General features: G+C 38.5%; 1 pseudogene; it reads left to right on the top strand.

Annotated features, from left to right (window-relative positions):
- The first annotated feature begins 8,577 nt into the window (after window positions 1-8,577).
- Window positions 8,578-9,803, top strand: LOC112919434 (aurora kinase A-like; annotated as a pseudogene).
- The last annotated feature ends 1,368 nt before the right edge of the window (window positions 9,804-11,171 follow it).

The raw sequence follows: 11,171 nt of genomic DNA, 5'->3' as shown, positions 1-11,171 counted from the left end.
GACCTGCTGCTAGATATTGACAACTTCTTCTAGCTCCCTCCCCAGACATGAGTCACAATTTATTTCCACATAACAGCTCCCTCAAGTCCGCAAAAGCACCAAGAACCACCCAGTGTTGTCCATGTGGTTCTGGAGTTGTCCTGAAAATCCTGGAAGTAAGTTAAGCACATGTTGACCCTGCCAGTGAGTCTCAATCCTGAAATTTTGGTAACTGTGTGAAGCCCTTTCCACTCCCTCCATCTCATCTTTTCCTCCGAATCTTATGAATTTTTTTTTTTTTTTGTATTTCCGGGAAAAAACAATGGGTAGCCAGTGAATAATTCATTCTACCCCATCTGTTATGAATAAACAGTTAAGGCATAGAGGCCTTCTGCCTTCCTCTGCTATGCCCCCTCCCCAGCTCCTTCCACCCTACCACTGGGAGAGCCGGGGGATTTTCCTTCCCTGATGTACAATTACAACAGCAAATGGCACATGAAGTGAACACTGGAAAGCCTTCAGTGTGCTATTTATTATGGGCTGCATCACTGGATTTCCATTTCTGTCTGCTATGATGCTTCTTTGGAAATATAATGGAAACTAGAATAAAAATATTAAAAGTATATATAGACATTTTTCTCTTAGGGTGTATTAATGTCATACTTATGACAAGAAATTACTAAGAACTAGGGATTTGGATATGAATAAGAAAAATCACCTGTGTTCAAAGAAACTCGATAAAGACACAGATAATGAAAATAAATATAAGAATTATGGGATTATGGAGAATAGAATAATTAATTTGGGTATTTTGAAGAGAAAATAATAATAATTGTTCAGTATTTGAACTGTGCCTTGGAGGTGGGATAGAAATTACATAAAATTTCATACATGTAATAAACTTGTAAGATGAGATCTGCCTGCCTTTATTTCCTTTAACTTCATAAATATATAGAAGTTTAAGGAGCAAAAACCTTAAGACTGATGTACTCCTGAGAATGGATTGACAAGGAGATTTTAAGGATGAAAGTAAATTCAAGTAAACAGCCAAGGCACCAGGACCCACATTTGTTATGTTTAACAGGTTTGTCTACTGTCCTTCATGGCAAGATAAGAAATATTGACCAGGGAGATGTATTGCATAGGACTCTGGCCAAGGAGTTAGGTGATATTCTATTCTTGGCTCTACAATAAATATGCTTCCTGACCTTGAGTAAATATCTTAACTACCCTTTGTTTTCAGAATCTCTGTATTTCATTGACATTTGGATTATTTTGTTTTTCATAGATTGCCATCACCATGGTCCTATCTCCCAACATGCTCTCATTTTCCAAGGAGAATAGAAAATACACAAATCATTTTGCTCAAATTTGCCTACCAAGTTAAGAGGTTAAAAGTCCAAGTCTTTGTAATGAAAATAGTCCCACTAATCAGGTTAACTAGTGCAATCATAATCGATTCTTAAACTCTATGATGAAATCTGTGGAGAGCCACAGGTTTGAGTGATGAATGTGTATGTTCCTTGTTTTAACATACAGTTTCAAAGTGAACAAAATGTTAAGGACAAGGGAAAAAGATGGATACATGTTGACTAGAGTAACAAAGACAGATATATATGAAAACCAAATGGAATATACAGGGGCCAGCTCTAGTTTACAGAAGAACCATATAGAGCAGAGGACGTGTCCTGGAACTAAAATGACTCATCAGAGTCGTCTCACACTGAGCCAGCAAGCATGTCCTTGAGATACAGGTATCCTTAGAGTACAAGGGTAAACTACAACAGGATATATTGGCTTGGTGCAAATATTTTTATGGCAAATATTCTTTTGGTGGTTTCCTTACCATGCACCTTCATGTATCACTTAGTGATAGACCTCAACATGTAGCCCTCAACATGTAGCCACTGCACCTTATTTCCAAGGTTTATCTAGTCAGAGTAATACATTAACAGTATAACAGTGAACCCAGTTTCTTGTGAGTCTAGAGAGCTTTTGGGCTACAAGAATGATGTTTCCGTGCCTGCATGTAGAGAACCACCCCAGCACCATGTTGAAAAGGCCACTATGCCCTCACTTCATCCACATAGCAGCCTTCTTCACCCTGACCTAGCTCATAACTGGCAAGGCAGAAAACAATCGAAACTTTAGCCATAACCGTACTTAGTATCTATAGCCATATATCCACATCTGTACAGCTCTAGATCTAGGTCTATAACTATTTACTCTATCTGCCTTGCTATCTATCACTTTCCCTAAAATACTTGCATTCGAATTGAGGGAAATCTTAGGTGCACATTCAAGACTGCAAGTTTTCTTGGAGAATGCCTTCTGTTCTTTAGAGGTGGCCCACAGTCACCCCCAGTTGTAGGAGTATGAAGAGTAGTGTTGGGGAAGCTGGGAGAGGGATGATGTAATCCAAAAGCAAGGCCTCTGATGTATCATTAAGTATTTCTTTTGTCATATGAAACCCATGAATGACAGGTGGAGATAGAGGTGGATTTTCCTGTCCCACTGGAAGCCTTCAGGAGTGAGGCAGGGACCAAGAATGTGCCTCAAGGGAACTTGCAAGTACCACAGTGGGGGGTGGTGTGGTGTATTAGCTGCAGTCATCCACAGCCTGAGGCAAGGAGGCAGAATGAATGATGTCTGTGTGAGAGGTGGAGAGCCTGAGCCCTGGGAAATGGAAAGGACACCTGGCAGCTAGACACACGGCCATATTGATGGAATTCCCAGAACACTGCTGACTCTCTATTTTTCAGGTGGACACTTTCAAGGTACTAGATGTATGGATTTGCTCCCTTCCTACTCCTTTTGCTCTGCCATAATTTCCTCTGACTGTTGGAGAAATGGACCTGAAAGCAGAACAGGAATTCTTCCCTTGAATATTTTTTCCCTTAAATTTAAAATTGTTTATATGTTGCTTCATTTAGTCTATTTTAAGAAACAGCAAAGGTATTGAATAGAGTTACCCCCCCCCCCCCCCATATTTGAAAGTAATGAAATCATTGTTGTGTGGATAACAGGACTCTGTGTGCCTTCAAGGCGCAGAGGGCTTTGTAGAGCTCCACTTCACTACTGAAGAACAGCATTCACATACAAAAGCTCTAGCACAGCACCCTACGGAGGATACATGATAACAACTGATCCCCCCACCTCCACATTTTACAGGGGAAGAGCTAAAGCTTAGGGAAGTTAAATAGCCTGTCTTGGGTCTCACTTTTGAGAAGAGATGACTTCTGTTCTGTTTGATCCCAAACCTCAGGCTTCGAACTACTGTACTCAAAAATTGTTCAATAAACATAGCACAAAGGAAGCCTGTTTCCAATGCTGCTATTATAGAAATGTAGGAGTCCTGTAAGGCAGGAACAGCCTGACAGTCTCATCTTCAGCATTTTTCCTTGTTTTCATTTCCATGGGGCCAGCAGGTAAGCACGGAACAGAGGAATGGAATCTATTAGAAAGCTGCCAATAAAACTGTGCCTAGTTTCTATTACTGCTTATGGTTAATGCAAAGAGGATCATTAATTAAAAACAACCCTCTTTATATGGCTGTTTGCCATTTACAAAATGTTTTTACTGACATTATCTCTTCCTTCATTTGATTATGTTGCAATCCTATGGAATTTATCAGTTCACCCTTATCTGCATGATTTCAAATATTGAGTAAAATGTTTCAAGAGGGAGGAGATGTGAAAATTAGTCATTCAGCCATGGCCAGATGCTTTGCATCCCAGAGACACAGCATCTATATGATTGATTGATTTTTTTCCTATTCTGTGTGGATGTTTTGTTATAAGCCTCAAACTAACCTTTAAAAAAGGGGAAAAAAACCCTTGAAAATATATTCAATATTTTTTTATCTGGCTGGTTTCCCAGATATTTCAAATATATTTTATTTACTAGCATCAGAAGTTAAACTAGGCCATTGTGTGGTATGATCTCATTCAATCACTTCTTTTTTTCATCCATACCTACCTGCCTTTTAAAAATTCATTTATCCATCTTCTAAGATTCACACCAATATAAATACACACACACACACACACACACACACACACACGCATCAAAATATATAAAATAATATTTGGGTTAGGGACATTCCATATGATTTACTAACACATACTCCTACAGAAACTGTGAGCTCTGAATTATTAAAACTTAGGTCTCTAATTGACATACTAATTGATTAATCAGAGTAAAATTATTTTATGATTATTCCCTGAAGTATATATTGATTGTATTTGGTTATCAGAATTGCAAACTTAAGTAGATGGGAATTAGAAAAAGGACATATAGTCTCCTCCAATTTTCAACCAGATAACTCTTAATCCCTTTATTCCCACTGATTGCAACTTCTCAAAAATTATTGTTTCCTTCATATCTTAGAAGGCCATTCATGAAAGTCAAGTTTCTCATTTGCCATGCACTTGGAATTAAGTGTTAGAGAAACATGCATATTTGCTAAACTGTTATTTTTTTTGTTATTGCCCTTACTTTGTGGTTAACATAAAGGTTATGATACCCTACACGTATCTCCCCCCCCTCACCCTTCTAATTCCCAAGAGAATGAGAGCTAAGTGTTACTTTTATATACAACAACTGCTGTCCTTGATACCAACTTTGGCCTAGGTTCTTTAAGTATCTTTTACTCTTCTTTGCTTAGTATTCTTCTTGTTATAAGAGCATGTAGTTAGAAAATTTCTAACAGATTCCAGTGTCTTATGGACAAACCCTTGTCCCAATTAATTCCTGATATATATAAAGGCCCTAAATTTATACAGCGATTGCAAAGTCCTTGATGAATCATCTTTCCATTTTTGAATGGAGGATCTATTCAGCCTGGATGTTGCCCTTACAGGTGTAGTCATGACCACCATGACAGTCTCCATTAGAGTCACTGGGAGTTGATCACACTGTGCATCCTCTGTAGCTATCCTCAAAGAGCTCCTGGAGACAATTCACCTACCTCAACACAAGAGTGGCATCTGAAGCTCTTGCAGTAAGAGCTTAAGAAACACATCAGAAAGATGTCCAAACTGTTCATTATTTAACCACTTCTATGTACCCTAAGATTTACCTCAAGGTGTGCCAACGGTGGGCTCACATCACATCACCTTTGGAGCTGCAGTGCTCTTCTGGGTTGTAGGTGAGTTCAGCTATTCACTGTATCTAAACTGCAACCTCAGAGCTAGTGTCTTTTCTTCCCAGGTATGGTGAAGTTGAATGTTCCACCCCCAAAGATCTCCCACTCTCTTCTTCGGAGGTTGATATGAGATCTTACTTACCCTCCAGTCTCCACATATCAGGCACTAAAAGGCCCTTGATATTATTACCTAAGACTTTCAGAGAGCAGTAATAGCACAAAGCATATCTCAGTTTAAGTTGAAATCTAAACAACCTACTAAAGGCACACACCTAGGAAGCCCTGTACTCAGTATTTCCAAGACCATTAGAAGGGGAGAACTCTTAAATTCAATCCATCCAAGGAGAGAGAGAGAAGTTCAATTTAGGCTGCAAGTTTCTATCCTAGAAATCTTTTTAGTAATTCACATTTTCTGAAGACCTGGTCAGCTATTCTAGCAAATAAGTAAAAAGGCTTTCTTGAAATATGGAAATTCCTAGTCTGGGAAACAGGAAGCCAAATTTCAATTTCTGTTTGTTTGTTTTTTCTCTCCCAATACTACATAATTACAATTAGTCAAACTACTCACCTTCAAGTGATTATTCAAGACTTTTGCTTCTCTGCAAGGACATTACATTTTGAATGGAAAAACAAGGTAATATACAACAGAAAGCAAAAATTGTATACCAATGCAGGGATTTTGGAAATAATCCACAAGCTATGTGGAGCTTATGGAGATACTTTGGAAGATGTCAGAGATTTTTTTTTAATTGAAAGTTAAGAGCTGTCTTATTGACAAAGATTATAAAGCAAACAACTATTGTGCCAACAACTCAAAAATTCAGAAGTCTGAATTGACATCATGTCATTACCAGGGGAAGAGAGTTCCTAATTTTAAAGACTTTCACTACAAGGGCTGAGTTTACTAGTTATTTCACCAGTCAATTAAAGAAAACTAGCAATTAGAAAGTGATTATAAAATCAATGTAAGGGATTGTAAGATAGGGAACAGAGGGGAAAAATGGAGTGATTTTACATTTACATGATTACTCATAAAGAATGTGCTACAATCAGTAGAATGTGAAAAATATTTTTTCTTTTGCTTATTGCATAAACTTGGTTTTAAAAAACTCGCCACTTTTATTTTTTATAGATTTTCACATGCTAGTATTAAATGAAATCCATCTCTTTTTGTTTCCAGACTTTATCATTTCAGTCTCATTAATTCTATGTTACAGCATCAACAGTTTTTATAATACCAAATATATGCCCAGAAATGAGCACACAAAAGGAAGCCAACAGAAATGCAGCAATTTGGGGGTTTTTGTCTATCTCATCTCTGCTGCCGGTGAATATTTTTTTCTGACTTATTCCCAGGGTACCCCTAATTGTCTTTTTCCAATATAATCTTGGCTTTAACAGTTTCATAGACCAAGGGAAATTATAGGTAGTTGGGTCAGACAACCTGTGATCACGTTCTAGTTCTGGTCCTGAGAGTCAGTTTAGATAAATCATGTAATATTCAGAGGCCCAGCATCCTCATATGTTATGAGTAGATAATAATGTATTTTAATGGTAGACTGTGAAGGACAGGTGGAAACAGATTGTTTCCCCAGACAAATTTACCTTGTTTTTTTCTTTTTAACTAGTCTCTACTTGGCTTGGTCTCTCTTTCTTTTTAGATAAATACCATTATTTATGAGGGGAGGGGCATACATACTTTTTATGTAAATAAAAATGCTCTAGCTATTACATTACCCAGAGTTGTCAGCAACCCCTTTCTCAAATTCTTTGTCTCCAGCTCTCTCTATCTCTCTACCTACCCATTTACTCTATTCATCATTTGGACAAAGAGTAAGTATATATTCTTACATGGATCACCTAATTCTAAATTGCTTATGCATATTCTATATGAGTGCATGGAAATATTTTTCTTAAGGCCTGAACTGCTTTGAAAATAGCTGTTATTCCTTAATGATGTGAGATCTTTCAACAGTGAGATAATATATGTAAAATATTCAGGAGACCATGTCACAAGATAGAAACTCAGGAGAAACTTATTTAAGGTCCCTTCTCAGTGTTCTCATATTTATTCTACCACAGTAGTTATTACTTCATAACATATTTTCTGGCTTATACTGCCTCTAATAGATTGTGAGTTCTTTTTAGGGCACAGTCTTTGCATTTAAAGAATCCAGAATGCAGCCTAGCTCATGATAAGTCTTCAAGACAGATTTGTTGAATGAATAGAATAGTTTGCCAATATTTTAATATTTCTTTACTAGTAAAAAATCTAATGATAAATGGAATATAATTTTTACAATAAATAATATTGCTTCTGCCTTTCATGAGTTTTTTTAAAAATCTAAGATTTGGAACATTTGGCTGTTTAAATGAAACTGATGAATAAATGGTAAAATTAGGCCTTCATTCTGGGTCTAAAATGATTTGCATATATAAAGTAAAGAAGTGGTCATCTGACAATGCCCAGCCTTAAAGATAGCTCGTTTATTGTCATTTTAGTCAAGTTCAAAGTCCTAAGACCAAAGACTCTCTGACTTCTTCTGCAGAGGTCCCTGCTCATAAAAGAGAACATGTATTTGAGCCATTCTCTGTGACACCAGGGAGTGAAGACAGGACAGGGGAGTTGGTAGTTACCAAGTGAACTATCCAGAGAACTCGGGTAGAAAATTAGGTTAGAGAATCCCTAGTGACCTAAAGTAAAGTAGGCAGAGTTAGGAGACCTAACCCTTTGGCAGGGAAGCAGAGCCTCTGCTCTGCTTTCTCATCCCGGTGCATGACCTTCAACAGGTAGAATTTCTGTCTAGGAAATCACACTTGGACAGAATGCATCAAATCTTATGACATTGGAACTGATCATTAGCTAGTAATAGTGCCTGCTGCCAAATAAATTAACAAACAGGTTAATTTGGTGCTCCCTTCCATGCTTACAATGCCCTGTAATGTATTAAGATTCATTTAAATAAAACTTATTTTAGATAAGTTGAAGTACTGTACAAAGAGGCTATTTCTGTAGTAACTGGCAGACGGCCAATTGTGCTATGCTTTACAGATTTGTTTCCTCGCCTACAATTCATTTTGTTCAATGACAATTCTTGATGAACCAACTTGATAACCACTTCCTGACTGTGGGGGAAACACTCTCTGTAATGAAAACAACATTTTCTTTCCTTCTGACTTTATTTATTGCAAATACAGTATTGTTGCAACAGAAAAAAAAAATCCAAGTTACATTTGTGGTAAGTCAGTATTTGGGTTTTTAAGTCATGATGTGTGTCTTGTGGGTGACCTGAAGAACCAACTATTGAGAGGTATAGGGGAAGTAATCAGTCATTTCAATGGAAGGAGTGAGTTGAGAAGTATCTCAGAGGACATACTATACCTATCTTGCTTTGTGAAAAAAGTTGCATTAAATTCATTGGCAGGGCTTGGGTCGGAGGCAGCTGACGGGCATCATGGACAAATCTAAAGAAAACTGCATTGCAGGGCCTGTTAAGACTACAATTGCACTTGGTGATGGTCCAAAACGTGTTCTGGCGACTCAGCAAGTTCCTTCACAGAATCTGTCATCTGCAAATAGTGGCCAGGCCCAGTGGGTCTTTTGTCCTTCAAATTCTTCCCAGAGAGTTCCTCCACAAACCGAAAAGCTCATCTCCAGCCATAAACTGGCTCAGAATCTGAAGCAGAAGCAATTGCAGGCAACTGGTGTCCCTCGTCCTGTCTCTAGGTCACTGAATAATACCCAAAAGAGTGAGCAACCCTCATCATCAGCCCCTGGAAATAATTCTGAAAAGGAACTGGCAACAAAACAGAAAAAATGAAGAATCAAAAAAAAAGGCAATGGGCTTTGGAAGATTTTGAAATTGGTCGTCCACTGGGTAAAGGAAAGTTTGGTAAAGTTTACTTGGCAAGGGAAAAACAAAGCAAGTTTATCTTGGCTATTAAAGTATTATTTAAAGCTCAACTGGAGAAAGCAGGAGTTGAGCATCAGCTGAGAAGAGAAGTAGAAATACAGTCCCACCTTAGGCATCCAAATATTCTTTGGCTGTATGGTTATTTCCATGATGCTACCAGAGTTTACCTAATTCTAGGATATGCACCTCTTGGAGCTGTCTACAGAGAACTTCAGAAACTGTCAAAGTTTGATGAGCAGAGAACTGCTACTTATATCACAGAGTTGGTAGATGCCCTGTCTTACTGTTGTCACTCAAAGAGAGTCATTCACAGAGACATTAAGCCAGAGAACCTACTCCTTGGATCAGCTGGAGAGCTTAAGATTGCAGATTTTGGGTGGTCAGTACATGCTCCATCCTCCAGGAGAACCACCCTGCATGGCACCCTGGATTACTGGCCCCCAGAGATGATTGAAGGCCAAATGCATGATGAGAAGGTGGATCTCTGGAGACTTGGGGTTCTTTGTTATGAATTTCTAGTTGGGAAGCCTCCTTTTGAGGCAAGCACCTACCAAGAGACTTACAAATGAATATCATGGGTTGAATTCACATTCCCTGACTTCCTGCCAGAGGGAGCCAGGGATCTCATTTCAAGACTATTGAAACATAATCCTAGCCAAAGGCCAACTCTCAGAGATGTACTTGAACACCCGTGGATCATGGCTAACTCCTCAAAACCATCAAGTAGCCAAAAAAGCAAAGACTCAACTAGCAAACAGTCTTGAGGATTGTGCAGGGGGAGAAATCTGAGAAGCAGGCCTGCCCGTAACTGAGGGCACTACAGACAAAGGCCTACTGCGCAGGTGGCACCTCAGCCTCCCCACTCGAGTCTACTTAAGTGAACAAACAGTATGCTCTGGAGTGAGAGTATCCACAGGATAGGAGTGTGGGAGTGTGAGAGTATCCACAGGATAGGAGTGTGGGAGTGTCACTATTTTCACAATTTGGAGGTGAGGTTCACCTGGACCTCCCCACAGCCTGTTTCGAGTCAGACCTCCTTGTGGAGGACCCACTCTGGGTCTTACTGCAGGGAGAGTGGCTTCCTTGCCGTGACTCCATCAGTGAAAGAGGCGTGCAATAACCTTCCAAGTACCTACATGTGTGTGTAACTTATTGGGTGGCCAAATCTGGTAAAGCTGTCAGGATGAACATGTGATTCTTTCTTTAAGATGTTAAAATAAAGATTTTTATAAAGACTTCTAAAAATAAATAAATAAATTAATTAATTAATTAATTAATTCATTGGCAGGAAAGGTTATCAAATATAAAACTAAACTTTTAAATGTTGATGTAGAGATGAAGTAACATATTTACGAATGTTCATAAGAGCAAAGGTAGTATATTTTACCAACAAACATATATTAAGCATCTGCTGTATGCTAAGCATTTTAGTCCCTGTGAACACGTAACCTTAAGGGAAGTATGCAAACAAATGTTTACAATCAACTACAATATTGGCAATGAAAGAGGTTCATACAAAATGCAATAAAATCACAGAGAAAATAACACTTAAGTTGGCACAAAGGAATCAGAAAAGATGTCACTGGATATTTTGACTCAGTGCTTCTTTATTCTCAAAGGAATCATCATCAAGCATCATCAAAGGATGTCAAAGCATCCTAAGAAACAACTTAGACTGACCTGAACTGATATTTTTTCTATCACCACCAAAACCAGTTCCCCACACCAACCCCACTCTATCTTCCCTACACACATTTGAACCAGCTCTGTGCAAGGTGCTTGGGCAAATATCTCCCCATGCCGTTTCTTTTCCTTGGGCTCATGAATCCTTAACTGCAGAGTGACAAGATACCTCTTTGATTTGTTTCTGGGAATTAAGGGAAGGGTAACAGAGGTCACTAAGCCTACTTTTAGTGAAGGCCATAGGCCAGAGACAGTTAATAAGTCTTTCCAGTTCATCTGTGGCCTAGCCCAGACCCTAGCCATTTGAAATCAAACTGTTTTATCTATTTATTCAAGAGATGTTTATTGATCTCTTCCAGTGTTACCCTCTTATTCTAGGAGCTGAGGATAAAGTGGTAAAAGTAACAAAGTTTCCACCTTCTTAGGAAATTGAGGTGGGGAGAGGTGAA

The sequence above is a fragment of the Vulpes vulpes genome, chromosome 1 (genome assembly GCF_048418805.1).
Source record: "Vulpes vulpes isolate BD-2025 chromosome 1, VulVul3, whole genome shotgun sequence".
NCBI classification, from domain to species: Eukaryota; Metazoa; Chordata; class Mammalia; order Carnivora; family Canidae; genus Vulpes; species Vulpes vulpes.
Note: the sequence above shows the minus strand (reverse complement) of the source record. Positions and strands in the feature narration are given on the sequence as shown.